The sequence below is a fragment of the Diceros bicornis genome, chromosome 33 (assembly GCF_020826845.1).
Source record: "Diceros bicornis minor isolate mBicDic1 chromosome 33, mDicBic1.mat.cur, whole genome shotgun sequence".
In the NCBI taxonomy this organism is placed as follows: domain Eukaryota; kingdom Metazoa; phylum Chordata; class Mammalia; order Perissodactyla; family Rhinocerotidae; genus Diceros; species Diceros bicornis.
This window is the reverse complement of record NC_080772.1, coordinates 36,135,836-36,151,709: the sequence shown is the minus strand read 5'-3', so window position 1 is coordinate 36,151,709 and position 15,874 is coordinate 36,135,836.

Genomic DNA, 15,874 nt, shown 5'->3' with positions numbered 1-15,874 from the left:
CAAGGATTTGGTATAAATGGAATCATCCAGTAAGTACTTTTTTGTGTCTGGCTTCTTTAGCTCAGCATATTTCAGAGATTCATTCATATTGTTGTATGAAGCAGTAGTTCCTTCTTTTTTATTGTAGAGTACTATACTATTGTATGGATTTGCCAAAATTTTTTAATTTTTGTCTTATTGATGGATATTTGGTTTGTTTTCAGTTTTTGGCTATTATGACGCAATATTTTATGAACGTGTGGTGGAAAGTCTTTGTGTTGACATATATTTTCATTTTTATTGGGTAAGTAATGCCTAGAAGTGGAATTGCTGGGTCACATGGTAAGAATATATTTAACTTTATAAGAAATTCCCAAACTGCTTTGCAAAGTGGTTGTACCATTTACATTTCCACCAACAGTATATGGGAGTTCCAGTTGTTCTATTTTCTCTCCAACACTTGGTAATGCCAGTCCTTTCTGATTTTAGCCATTCTAGTGGGTGTGTAGTGGTAAGTCAGTGTGTTTTAATTTGTATTTCCCTGATAGCTAATGATGTTGAGCATCTTTTCATGTGCTTATGAACCATTTGTATATTTTCTTTTGTGAAGTGTCTGTTCAAATCTTTTGTCCATTTCAAATTGTTTTTGTCTATTCTGTATATATTCTATACACCAATCCTTTGTCAGATACATGTGTTGTGAATCTATTTTCCTAGATTGTGGCTTGCTGGTGTGGTCAACCTCCAAGATGGACTGCGTTGATCCTGGCTTCCTGGTGTCTGTACTCTTGTACAGTCTCCTCCCCTATAGAGCTGACCTGTGTCAGATTTTCCAGGAGGAAATTGTGGAGGTGATGATATGCGACTTCTGAGGCTGGGTCATAGAAGACATTGCAGCTTCCATCTTGCCCTTTGGGTTGCCTGCTCTAGAGAAAGTCTGTCCTTGGCAGACCCATGCAGAGAGAAACTAAGGCCTGTTGATAAACAGCCAGCAGCAACTTGCCGGTGTAGGGGAGGAAGACATATCCTCTACCCACTCTGGGTCCTTCTGTCTGGGCTATGAATTAAAATGACATGAGACAGAATAACAGGAGAAAATCAAACAAAGCTTTATAACATGTATACATGGGAGAGACCCAGGAAAAACTGGGTAACTCACCAAAATGGTGAAGGCTATCATCTTAAATAGCATCTTCAGTAAAATACGAAGGAGGGTGTTGGGGGTAGTGGTTTGGGACTTGTAAGGGGAGGAAAGAAATTCACATGGAAATGTAAAAGCAAATGTTCGGTGAACAGAATTTTGATAAGAACGGGCTTGGCAAGGACCCTCCCAGTCTATTGATACCCAGAGTTATCTATGGTGATGGCCTGTCCTGGGGACAGGGCTTCTATCTTGAATTTCTTTTGGGCAGTTAGTGAGGGGGTGGTCAAAGTTTCTTTCGGAGTCTTTTGTTCTTGAAAATAATCAAGGTGAAGAGATATATTTTGAAGTGGCCAATTCTGATCCCCCAGAGCGGCCATAGGTGGCACTTTGTAAGTGGATCCTCTAGCCTCTGTCAAGCCTTTGGATGACTGCATTCTCACGTGACACTCCCAGCCGGAACTGGCCAGCCAAGCATTTCACATATTCCTGATCCACAAAAATTGTGAGAGATAATGAGTGTTTATTTTTATTTTCTACTATTTTTATTCTCCACTAAGTTTTGGAGAAATTTTTTACATGGCAACAGATAAACTTGTGTTGCATTTTCTGAATAATGTCTTTTGAAGGACAGAGTTTTTATTTTAATAAAGTTCAATTTATCAGTTGTTTGTTTTGTGACTCATGCTTTTTATGACTCATCCTTTTTATATTTAAGAAAGTTAACCTACTCCAAGAGAGTGAAGATTTTTTATATGTTTTCTTCTTGAAATTTATAGTTTTAGGTTTTACATTTGAGTCTACAATACATTTCAAATTAATTTTTGTGTAAGGTATGAGGAGAGTCAATGTTAATTTTTTTTCTAAATGGATATACAGTTGTTTCAACACCATTTGTTGAAAACAATCCTTTCCCCACTGAACTACTTTGGCAAGTTTGGTATAAATTGAATGTCTAATTTTGAACTCTCTAGTCCATTCTATTTCCCTATACACCTATCCTTACACAAATATCACACTGTATTGATTACTATAAACTTCAGAAAGTGATGAAATCAGGAAGTATAAATCTTCCAAATTTATTCTTCTTTTTCAAAATGATTTTGACTCTCTAGATTCTTTGCATTTCCATAAGAATTTTAGAATTAATTAGTTAATTTTAATTTTTTAAAAAATCACCTCTAGGAGTTTGGGATTGTGAATATGTAGATCAATTTAGGAAGAACTGACATGTTAACAATATTTAGTCTTCCAATCCATGAATATGGTATAGGTCTCAGTTTATTTAGGTCTCCTCTAATTTCTCTTAGCAATGTTTTGTATTTTTTATACTGTTTGTATTGCATATACTTATCCTTAAGTATTTCATGCTTTAAATGGTATTCTTAATTTCATTTTCTAATGGTTCACTGATAGTATATTTAAATACAAGTGTTCTTTTAATATTGGCCTAGGGTGCTGAGACTTGGCTAATGAATTTATTAGTTCTAGTAGTGTTTTGTAGATTTCTTGGGAGTTTCGATGTACACAATCATGTCTCTGCAAGTAGAGAGAGTTTTATTTTTTCCTTTCCATTCTGTATGCTTTTATTTCTTTTTCTTGCTTTATTGCACTCACTAAAACATACAGTACAATGATGAACAGAAGTGGTAAGAAAGGACAGCCTTGCCTTCTTCCTGATTTTAAGGGAAATCATTCAAGGTTTTACCATTAAGTATGATGTTATCTCTAGATTTTTTGTATATGCCCTTTACCAAGTTGAGGAAGTTCCTTTCTCTTCCTAATTTGCTGAGAGTTTTTATCACAAATGAGGGTTAGATTTTATCAAATACTTTCAAGGGGCATCTATTGAGATGATCTTGTGGTTTTTTTTTTTTTCCTTTTTAGATTGTTGATATGATGGATTAAATTAATTTGATTTTCAAGTGTTAAAGCTACCTTGCATTGCTGAGATAAACCATACTTGATCTTGGCGTATTATACTTTTTATATACTGCAGGATATTACTTGCTAAATTTTAAATATTTTAAGGAATCCATGTTTATTAGGGATATTGGTCTGTAGTTTTCTTGTTATGTCTTTGTTTAGGTTTGTTATCAGGGTGAGGCTAGCCCAATAAAATGAGCTTGGAAGTATATCCTCCTTATCTATTTTCTGAAAAAAGTTGTGTATGATTTTTTTTATTTATGTCTTAATGTTTGAAAGATTTCACCAGTGAAGCTATCTAGGCCAGGAATTTTCTTCTGGAGAAAATTTAAATTATGAATTTAATTTCATTTGTAGGTAAAAGGAAATTTAATTTTTCTATTTCTTCTTGTGCCAGTTTTGGAAATTTGTGTCTTTTGAGATATTTTTCCATTTCATTTCAGTTGTTAGATTTATTGGCCTAAAGTTATTTATAATATTCCCTTATTAATCTTTAATATTTGTTGGACTGCAGTGATTTCCCATCATTTATTTCTAATATTAGTATTTTACGTCTTCTTTCTTTTTTACTTGATCAGTTTATTTAAAGGTATTTCAGTTTGATTGGTCTCTTCGAAGAAGAAGCTTTGGTTTAATTACTTTTATTGTGTGTTCATCTTCTGTTTCAGCTTCATCTCTATTATTGGCACATTTCTACTTATTTGGGGTTTATTTGCTCTTGTTTTTCTAGCTCCCTAAGGTAAGAGCTTACCTTATGCACTGGGGACCTTATTTCTTCTCTAATATAAGCATTTAGAGCATAAATTTCCTTCTGAGCACTGCTTTAGCTGTGTCCCCAAAATTTTGATGTATTTTATTTTCATTTAGTTCTAAATATTTTCTGATATTCCTTGTGATTTCTTCTTTGACCCATGAGCTATCAGGAAACATGTTGTGTAATTTCCAAATATTTGGGAATTTCCCATATATCTTTTTGTTGTGGTTTTCTAATTTAATCCTGCTATTGTCAGAGAACATACTTTATTATTTCTATCCTTTTAACTCTTTTTTTTTTTTTGTGAGGAAGATCGGCCCTAATCTAACATCTGCCGATCCTCCTCTTTTTGCTGAGGAAGATTGGCCCGGGCCTAACATCCATGCCCATCTTCCTCCACTTTATATGGGACGCCACCACAGCATGGCCTGACAAATGGTGCGTTGGTGCACTCCCGGGATCCGAACTGGCGAACCCCAGGCCGCCGCAGCGGGGCGCACACACTTAACCGCTTGCGCCACCATGCAGGCCCTAGAACATTAATTAAATTTTTTTAAATTTTTATTTATTTATTTATTTTTGTGAGGAAGATCAGCCCTGAGCTAACATCCATGCCAATCCTCCTCTTTTTGCTGAGGAAGACTGGCCCTGGGCTAACATCAGTGCCCATCTTCCTCTGCTTTTTTATATGGGACACTGCCACAGCATGGCCTGACAAGCGGTGCATCTGTGTGAGGCTGGGATCCGAACCCGGGCTGCCCAGCAGCAGAGCATGAGCACTTAACGCTACGCCACAGGGCCAGCCCCTATTTCTATCCTTTTAAATTGTTGATACTTGTCTTGTCCTCTGGCATTCTTGGTGACTTTTTCATTTGCACATGAATAGTGTGTATTCTTTTGTTGTTGGAGAGAGTGAAGATTGTTCTACAAATGGCTATTAGGTCAAGTTGGATTATAGTATTGTTCAAGCCTTCTATAGCTTTACTGAATTTTGTCTACTTGTTCTATCAATTTCTGAGGGGAATATTGAAATCTCTAGCTACAGTTGTAGATGCACCTTTTTATCCTTTCAATTCTGTCAGCCATTGGTTCATGTATTTTGTAGGTCTATTATTAGGTGTGCACACATTAGGATTGTTATGTATTCTTTATCATTATAAAATTTCCCTCTTAATATCTGTTAGGGTTACTTGTTCTGAATTCTACTTTTCCTGATATTAACATATCCACTCCAGCCTTCATATGATTGGTATTTGTGTGGTATCTTTTTTCATCTTTTACCTTTAATATCTCAATGTCTTTTTATTTAGTTTTTTTTGCAGACAACATTAGTTGAGGCTTGATTTTTTATCCAGTCTGGACAATCTCTGCCTTTTAGTTGGAGGGTTTAGACCATTTAAATTTAATGTGATTATTGGTATGATTAGGTTTACAGTTACCTTTTAAAATTTCTTTTCTATCTGTACCATCTCTTTTTGTTTATTTTTCTCTTTTCCTGCCTTACTTTGGATTAGATGAGTATTTTTTAATGTTCCATTTTATCTCCACTATTGACTTATTATCTATAGCTCTTAGTTTTTTAGTGTTTGTCTTAGGGTTTATAGTATGCATCTCTAATTTACACAATCTAGCTCTGAATAATTTTCTGTCACTTCATGTTTAATGTAAGAACCTTATGACGGTATACTTCCATTTCTCTCTTCCTTTTCTTAGTGCTATTGTTGTCATAATTTTAATTTCTGAGTGTATTATAACCTCTATAATACATTATTAGCATTTTTGCTTTAAAGAATCAATCATGTTTTTAAAAAATGAAAAATGAAAAAAAGTTTCATATTTATTCACATATATACCATTTCCAGTGATATTTATTTCTTTGTGTGCATCTGGATTACAGATTGATTTCAATTTTCTTTAGCCTGAAGGCCATCCTTTAATATTTCTCATAGTAAAGTTCTACTGGCAATAATTATCTCAGATTTCATTTGACCAAAAAAATTTTGTTTCACTTTCATTTTTTAAGGAAGTTTTTGCTGGATAAAGAATTCTAGTTTGATTGCTATTTTTCTTTAGTTTTTAAAAGATATCATGCCTTGTCCTCTGGCTTCAATAGTTTCTCATGAAAAGTCTGAAGAAATTTTAAATTTTTGTTCCTCTGTAGAATGCACCTTTTTGTTGCTATTGTTTTTTTTTAATATTTTTTAATCAACAGTTTTGAGCAATTTGATTATTATATATCTTTATGTGATTTGCTGTGTATTTAACCTACATCAGATTTGTCGAACTTCTTAGATTTGTGGATTTATATGTTTCATTGTATCTAGAAAAGTCTTGGCTGTTATTTCTTCAAATAAGTCTGCCTCTGCTTACTCTGTCCTCCTTCTCTGACTTCAATTACATATATTGTAATTAAATATATGTAACATGTTTTAAACAATTACTTTTTAATTTTTTTCCCATACTTCACTGAGGCTATGTTTTTGTTATTGTCAATATTTTAATTTGTTTGTTTTTAGAGTTTTTTTTTCCTGTCTACACTTCAGTTTGGATGGTTTCTATTGCTATGTCTTGAATTTCACTGATCTTTTCTTTTGTGGTGTCTAATCTACTGTTAAGACCATCTAATAAATTTCCTCTTTCAGATATTGTATTTTTCAACCCTAGAAAGTACATTTGGTATTTTTTTTAATTAAAGAAATGCATTTTTATTGTGAAAATTTTATGAAGTACAGAATACTAAACGTTTATAACAAACACTTATTGAATGCTAACACAATGTGGCAGGAACTGTGCTAAGCACATTGCATGCATTATCTACTTTAACCTCTTAACAGCCCTGTGAGGTAAACATTCTTAAGTTCCCCATTTTGAGTGACTTACTCAAGATCATGCAGCTAAATAAGTGTTAGAGCTGGGATTTGAGGTGCATTCTCTTTGAAGTTTGTGTCAGTTTTTAACTTTTCTAACTTTTAAAAATATTTTTCTAGCTTTATTGAGGTATAATTGACAGGTGAAAATTGTATATATTTACAGTGTACAACATGATTTAAAAAAATTATTTTATTGAGGTCATATTGGCTTATAGCATTGTGTAAATTTCAGGTGTACATTATTATATTTCAGTTTCTGTATAGACTGCATCGTGTTCACCACCAAGAGTCTAGTTTTTATCTGTCATCTTACACATGTGCCCCTTAATCCTTTTCACCCTCCCCCCACCCTCTTCACCTCTGGTAACCACTAATCTGTTCTCCTTATCTATGTGTTTGTTTATCTTCCACATATGAGTAAAATCATATGGTATTTGTCTTTCTCTGTCTGACTTATTTCCCTTAGCAGAAAACCCTCAAGGTCCATCCATGCTGTTGCAAATGGCACAATTTTGTCTTTTTTTATGGCTGAGTTGTATTCCATTGTATATATATACCACATCTTCTTTCTCTATTCATTCATTGGTGGGCACTTGGGTTGCTTCCACATCTTGGCTATTGTGAATAATGCTATGATGAACATAGGGATGCATAAATCGCTTGGAATTGTTGATTTCATGTTCTTTGGATAAATACCCAGTAGTGGGATAGCTGGATCATATGGTATTTCTATTTTTAATTTTTTGAGAAATCACCATACTGTTTTCCATAGTGGATGCACCAGTTTGCATTCCCACCAGCAGTGTATGAGGGTTCCCTTTTCTCCACATCCTCTCCAACACTTGTTATTTCTTGTCTTGTTAATTATAGCCATTCTGATGGGTGTGAGGTGATATCTCATTGTGGTTTTGATTTGCATTTCCCTAACAATTAGTGAAGTTGAACATTTTTTCATGTGCCTTTTGTCCATCTGTATATCTTGTTTGGAAAAATGTCTGTTTATATCCTCTGCCCATTTTTTTATTGGGTTCTTCATTTTTTTGTTGTTGAGTTGTATGAGTTCTATACATATTTTGGAAATTAACTTCTTGTCAGATATATGATTTGCAAATATTTTCTCCAAGTTGATGGGTTGTCTTTTCGTTTTGTTTATGGTTTCCTTTGTTGTGCAGAAGCTTTTTAGTCTGATGTAGTCCCATTTGTTTATTTTTTCTTTTGTTTTCCTTGCCTGAGGAGACATGGTATTTGGAAAGATACTGCTAAGATTGATGTCAAAGAAAGTACTGCCTATATTTTATTCTAGGAGTTTTATGGGTTTCAGGTCTTACATTCAAGTCTTTAATATATTTTGAATTAATTTTTGTGTATGGTGTAATATAATGGTGTACTTTCATTCTTTTGCATGTAGCTGTCCAGTTTTCCCAAAAACATTTGTTGAAGAGACTTTCCTTTCTCCACTGTATGTTCTTGGTTCCTTTGTCAAAGATTAGCTGTCCGTAGATGTGTGGGTTTATTTCTGGGCTTTCAATTCTGTTCCATTGATCCATGTGCCAGTACCATGCTATTTTGATTACTATAGCTCTGTCGTATATTTTGAATTCAGGGAGTGTAATACCTCCAACTTTGTTCTTTTTTCTCAGGATTGTTTTGGCTATTCAGAGTCTTTTGTTGTTCCATATAAATTTTAGGATTCTTTGTTCTATGTCTGTAAGGAATGTCATTGGGATTCTGAGTGGGATTGCATTAAATCTGTAGATTGCCTTAGGTAATATGGACATTTTAACTGTGTTTATTCTTCCAATCCATGAGCATAGAATATCTTTCCATTTCTTTATGTCTTCTTTGATTTCTTTCAATAACCCTTTATACATTTGGTATTTTTAAAAACGTCTTTCTGTAGGCTGGCCCCATGGCGCCTAGGTTCGCAGGTTTGGATCCTGGGCATGGACCTACACCACTCAGCAGCCATGCTGTGTTTGCAACCCACATATAAAGTGGAGGAGGGTTGGCACAGATATTAGCTCAGTGCTAATCTTCCTCAGAGAAAAAAAAACTTTCCTTCCTCATTATATTCACATTTTTCTTTAAATACTGAACATCTTTATGATAGCTCTTTTATCATTCTTGGCTGCTAATTCCATCATTTATATCATTTCCCAGTTTGTTTCAATTGACAGATTATTCTTCTGGTATGAGAAATATGTTCATGCTTCTCTGTAGGTCTAGTAATTTTTTATTGCATGTTGGACATTGTAAGTATGAGCTTGCTGAGTGCTAGGTTTTGTTTCTTTTTTTTTAAGAATGCTAAACTTTGAAACTTTATTCTATTAGCTAAGTTATTCAATAATCAGCTAGATTCTTTTGAGTCTTGTTTTTAAGCCTTTTTTCATGGGCTGATTTAGAGTAGACTGTACTGGGGGTATTAAATAAGGCTCCTAGAATCTGTCTGACCAGAACTCAAACATCTCTAAGCTCTTGTGAGCTTTCCGTGTCATTTACTCTACGGCTCCCTCGTCCATTTTCTGTCTAGCCTTGAAGAGTTTCACCCTATGCATGTCTCACTCAGTATTCAACAGTAGTCTCAAGGGAACCCCTGTGCAGTATTCCAGATCTCTTTCTTCATGTTGCTTTCTCCTCTCCAGTTCTCTGTTCCCCAAAATCTGTGATCTTCACAAACTATATTTTCTGTCTTTTCAACTCAGGGGGTGAATTTCACCTTAATATTCATTCAGTCTCCCCCTACTACCACTCCTGCAACAGTAGAATTCCCAAGCATGAGATATTCAGTATAGAATAATGTTCTAGGGCCCCAGAAGTTCTGTCCATGTTAGTTTTTGGTCCTCCAAGTCCAACAGATTTATTTTTGAAGTAGGGGTGAGCCTGGTACTCAAAGCTCCTCTGCCTACTATGGCCTTGAAAACTCAAACACCTTCGCTTTTGGTGGCCATTTCACCAGTGTGATTTCCACACTCTTTAATCTTTTAATAATCCAGAGAGTGGATGTTAGATGTTAGTCTCACACAAACATACATTTCCCTGTATGCATGCATACGCTTACAAACACACACACGCACACATATCAAGGACAAAATTAATTATCAGAGGCTGTAAAAACATTAATGTAGTAATAATTTTTTGAGAAATTTTTATGAACCAGGAACTATGACAAACCACTTTATTTGCTTTATCTAATTTTCCTCTATGAAGTATGAAGCTTAGAGAGTTTGGGTAATAAAAAAATAAAGTTTTACCCCAAGACAGCCATGTCCATTCATTTTTGTGTTGTCTGTGGCTGCTTTTAAGCTACAATGTCACAGTTGAGTAGTTGCAACGTAGGCTATGATATACAAAACCTAAAATATTTATTATCTGGCCCTTTCTAGAATAAGTTTGCTGTCCCTTGCTCTAAAGCATGAATTAATTACTCCATAATTTTCAAGGCTATCTCCCTTGCTACTTGAGTTAGTTTTTCATGTCATTTTGCTGACCATATAAATTTTCTTCATTCATACTGCTTTCAAAGCATACTTTATAGCATGCCAAAAATAGCCATCACTAAGACATATACCCCTCTCTTTAAAAATGTCTGTCTCCACCCTGTAGAATGGAAAGTTTTTGAGAGCAAGTGTTTTGTCTCCTGTGTTCACTCCTGTATCCCTAGTGCCTAAGACAGAGCCTGACATACAGTAGGTGCTAAGTTGAATATAACTCTTAATGGATGATCCCTTGACTGTACTCTTAGGTAAGAATCCATCCTTCCCCAGCTAAATCTGTAAGGAAAGGCGATATTTTTCTTTAATTTATGCTTCCTTTTCCCACTGACTTATAATGCCTCTTTGTTTTTTTTTTAATCACAGTCTGAATTACTACGTGTACTAGTTAACCCAGTTGTCAGCTGAGGTTAGCCCATCCTTTGATATTTGCCACTCTAGCACATTAATCAAACCCAGAGAGGGGATTGTGGGAACCTCTGATCTGTAGCTAGTAGGTCAGAAGCACAGGTGACAACCTGGACTTGACAACTGGTGTCTGGGGGGATGGGAATAACTCTTATAGGACTGAGCCCTTAACCTATGGGATCTGATGTTATCTCCAGGTAGATAGTGTCAGAGTTGAATTAAATTGTAGGGCACCCTGTCAGTGTCCACTGAGAATTGGAGAATTGCTTAGTGTTGAAAAAACCACACATTGGAATTGTATTAATAGGTTTCTCACAGTGATTTATCCTTGCATTCCTGGATTAGTCTTTTCCCGTTTATAGTGGTTTTTTATGTTACACTATTGAAAGTCTATTGAAAGCACTTGATAGTTAGCCTACCCCCTTCTGAGAGGCCTCAGAGTGCTTGTAATACTTATACCTACAATGGAGAAATTTTTTTTTGGCCCAATAACAGTAAAACTTGACAATAGTTGAGCAGTGATGGGTCCTTTGCCCCAAGATGTTCATCTTAAAATTAGCCTGTAGCTTGCAACATGGTCTGGAATACAGGCTTTGCCAACAGTCTCCTAGAAAATGATGGCAGTGTCAGACACTCACAGAGAGATGCAGATAACAGAATGGAATGGAAACAAAGAGGCTTTACAGACAGAAGCAGTAATCAGAAGCCATGAGGTAAAAGTAAAAACAGCCAGATGGAAGTGGCAGTGAAATAGAAACAGTCATTGTAGAAGCAAAGATAAGTTTAGCCACAAATATGGAAGAGAAACTAGAGTAGAGAGCAACAGGCACTTGCTGCTGAGGGGTCATAGGATGAACAGGACTCGCGGCTGGATTACTATAGTTGCAGAGACACTGAGCACCTGTGCATCCTGATTGGCATTCCGGTTTCCCTGGACACCTGGCCACATGACTGTTGAAAGACTGTTTTTGCATACGTCCTTTTGTATCAACTGAAATTACCTACATATGGCTTTTTTGCTGCCTGAAAAGACCAAACTAATGCAATTATTTTTTTAAAATATTGCTAGATTTAATTTTCCAGTGTGTTCTTTTTTTACTATTCATTCAGAGAATTTGGCTGTAGTTTTTCTTGTACGTGTAAGTGTGTGTGTGTGCATGTGCGTACTATCTTTGTAGGTTAAATTTTTTCTGTTACATCCTTTTTTTTTTTTTTTTTTTGGTGAGGAGATCAGCCCTGAGCTAACATCCGCCAATCCTCCTCTTTTTTTTGCTGAGGAAGACGGCCCTGGGCTAACATCCGTGCCCATCTTCCTCCACTTTACATGGGACGCCGCCACAGCATGGCTTACCAAGCAGTGCGTCGGTGCGCGCCCGGGATCCGAACCAGCGAACCCCGGGCCGCCGCAGCGGAGCGCGCGCACTTAACCGCTTGCGCCACCGGGCCGGCCCCTGTTACATCCTTTTTACTTCTCTGGTGGGCCATTTATATTATCTGCCTTCTCAATGATACTTTTCGGGGTTTGACGAAATTACTTGTGAAGGGGAGGAAGACTATCCTCTACCCACTCTGGGTCCTTTCTGACTGGGCTACAAATTAAATTGACATGAGACCAGGAAAATAGCAGGAGAAAATCAAACAAAGCATTATAACATGTATACATGGGAGAGACTCAGGCAAAGCTAGGTAACTCAACAAATGGTGGAAGTTTTTACCTTAAATAGCATATTGAGGTAGACAAAGGAGGATGTTAGGGGTGGGCATGTCATCTATGGGAGATTGCCAGAAAAGCACAGTAAACAAGAGTATGCAGATTTAAGTCCTCGCCTTCTGCACTGATAACAGTTTCTAGAGATAAGGTCATCCCCTCTTCTTCCTGATATAGAGAGGGAGATACCTTTACAAATGGAGATTTCCTTTGTAAATGTAAATGTCTCTTACAAAGGATAACTTCTACTTTTACTTGAAATGGGCTTAGCAAGGACCCTCCCAGTCTATCCATACCCAGTGTTAAATTCTTTTAGGCAATTAGCGTGTGTGTGTGGGGAGGTCAAAGTTTTTTTCAGAGAACATAATCAAGGTAAAGAGACATATTTTGAGGTGGCCAATTCTGACCTCCCACACATGCAATTTACAATTGCTATTATTGCATAGCTTTCCTTTCTCCTTACGTTAGATGAGTGTATCTCATATAGAAAATCTGTGGTTTTTTTTAATCTATAGCTTTGTGAAACTGAGTGGCAAATTCCAAATAAAAATTCAAAACTTTTAAACACTGTAGTACATTTCTTAGTGAACTCTACTTTCTGAAGTATCCAGAATTCACTATATGACAATGTTATGCAATTTCTCTTGAACAGGTTTGTCTTTAAAGTTTAGTATCATGGTGGGTTCAAGAAGCCAGATGTCCACAGATTTGTTGCATTAATGACCCCACTTAACAGCCTCCGTGAATTCATAATGTTTGTCCTATTACTTTAAAGTTCCCTCCCAGTTGAACTCTAGGCTTGGGCATGTGACTCGCTTTGGTAAATAGGATGTTAGCCAACATGACCTAAGAAGAGACCTGAAAAGTGCATCTGCTTTTTTGTTGCTCTTTTGTGTTGGTGGGCCTGCTCGATATTCCCCTCTGCATGATGTGAAAACATGCCTGGGCTAGCCTGCAGGAAGGATGTGAGAGACGTGTGGAAGGGAGCTGAGCTGTTCCAGACACCCCAGCCAGGGCCATTCTAGATCAGCCAACTGCCAGCCAGCCCTCAGATAGGAGAGGAAATCCAGCTGAAAAGAACCTCCCAGCTAAACCCATGCAAAATCATCAACCTGTAGTAAACAACATAAATGCTTATTATTTTAAGGAACTGGACTTGGGATGGTTTGTGATGAAGCATTATTGTGGCAGCAGATAATACAGAGATGCTGAAATAGTAATTAATCAATGAGTGGACCTCACCATGTATTTGGGATGCCAAGTCAGAGATAATCTTCACAGATGGTAGATATTTTCATATATTCATATCTCTTTTTGTTTTCTTCTGTCTCTGGTAAAACTCATTTATTGCCCCAGGAACAGTAATGGTACCCGAGAATGTTCCCCTCTGGCACTTCCGTAGCATTTTAGGCACTAGGCTTGCCAAAAAAGAAGTCTGACTTTGCTCATTATGCAGTCTTTTGATATTTGAAGTGTTAATAAGGTAAATGGATTTTATGTGATTGGAATGGTAAAGATAAGACATTCTCTGCCTCAAATTCTCATGTGGATTTAAGTTGTTGGTAAGAAGGAAAAAAACGTAATTAGGTTAGTGAATGCTTTCAGTTATGACCTTTCCTGATGACTCATAGATTTTAGAATGACTTTTAAAGAAATCTTGGAAATATAGGCTGTCGGGTGAAGTCGTTGCTCTCATATTAGGCAAATACAGCTTTCCAAAAAGAAAACACAGAGGCTTCATTTCAAGTTAACAAACATTTATTGATCTCCTGTTATGTTCCAGGCAGTGTAAATACATAATCGGTGAAAATAGTCTCTGCCCTACAGGAACTTAAAGTTCAGAAAAGAGACAGACAAATAAATCATGATTTCAATATAATATGGTAAGCACAACAACGGGGCGTGCACATGAGGCTTATGGTGGTTGAGAGGGTGTCAGGTGGTGGGTGGGAGGCTGTGTTTGTGTTTGAGAAATTTAAAGGATGAGTAGATTTAAACAAGTAAAAGAAGGGATTGGGTGGGAAAAGATTCTAGCAAGAGCAATAGCATGAACAATGACCTGGAGTGTGGAACAGCATGGATTATACAGGAAACCACAGAACGTAACGTGGGATCAGGAGTTATACTTGCCAAAATATAATCAAAGACCTGTTAGGTATTTGCTTATGTTACCAAATATGCAATTTTTTTTTCGTTTTTGCTGAGGAAGATTTGCCCTGAGCTAAGATCTGTTGCCAATCTTCCACTTTTTGCTTGAGAAAGATTCACCCTGAGCTAACATCTGTGCCAATCTCCCTCTACTTTGTATGTGGGTCACTGCCACAGCACTGTCACTGATGAGTGGTGTAGGTCCACACCCAGGAACCAAACCTGGGCTGCTGAAGTGGAGCACAATGAACTCCACCACTAGGCCATTGGGCCAGCCCCTGCAATTATTTTTGATAATAGAGTTCTTGTTTTACGTTACATGTTAGGAAAATAATCTTCGAGCCTTTTAGCACCTTCTGGATCTCTGTGGACAGAGACCAAGTTCATCTTCTTCTCTCCTGCATATCAGCACCAGCACAGTGCCTGGCACTTTCTACGGACTCAATACATATTTGTTGAGCAAATTACTGAATTCTTGACCCTGTCAGCCTTTGCCAAAGTCCAATAGAAATTTATCTTTTAAATTATTCTTTTAAATTTTACTCATAAAGACTCATTTTCTTGGATAATTTGTCTTTCTCAAATTGTCTTCAATAAAGGATAGCTTAATCCTCTGTGTTATAATTCTCCCTATTTTTTTCTTTCAGTTTTATTGAGATATAATTGACATAGAGCACTGTATAAGATTAAAGCATACAGCATAATCCCTATTTTAGGACTTTAAAAAGTATGCAACTCTCAGTCTTGTTTTCTGCCTATACATCTGTCTACCTGTTCATTCAACATATGCTTATTGAATACTTAATTACGTGCCAGCATTGTACTACACACCCGGGGAAGAGTAATAACAATTCAGAGCTGCTCTGGGCCCCACTGGAGTTTACGGTCCAGTGAGAAAAACAGACCAATATTGAACAAAAAATTTATGAGGCACACTAGGCATTACAAAACAAAAATGAATATTCTACAAGAGAGTGTAAAAGCTTCTTTTAGCCTCTAGTCAGTGTGGATTATTATATGATGATTATATAACATGTTACTTTATCAGGTTTTTAGTTTGTGTTCTCTGCTTTCTGTTTCATGATGCCACATTTCTAATTAATGTGTGGCACATAGAAAGTATACTATAAACATTACTTAAGTGAACGAATGAATGAATGAATATTTCCTGATAGAATTTGTCTTTTACTGTTGAATTATTATTTTGATACTGTTACATAACAGCACATGTACTCTTTGTGGTAAGATGTATATAAAGGTTTTTCTCTTGGTGATACATCTGCTAATTGGGTGAAGTAGTCGTGGGAATAATAGAGGTGATTTGTATTATCTAAAATTAATGGTTCAGCGTTCCATTAGAGCCCTGATCCATAGCCTATTGGCTTAATTTCTGTGTAGAATTAGGTTATTAGCCAAATCTGTTTGGTCATCTGGTTTTAGTCATAAAAT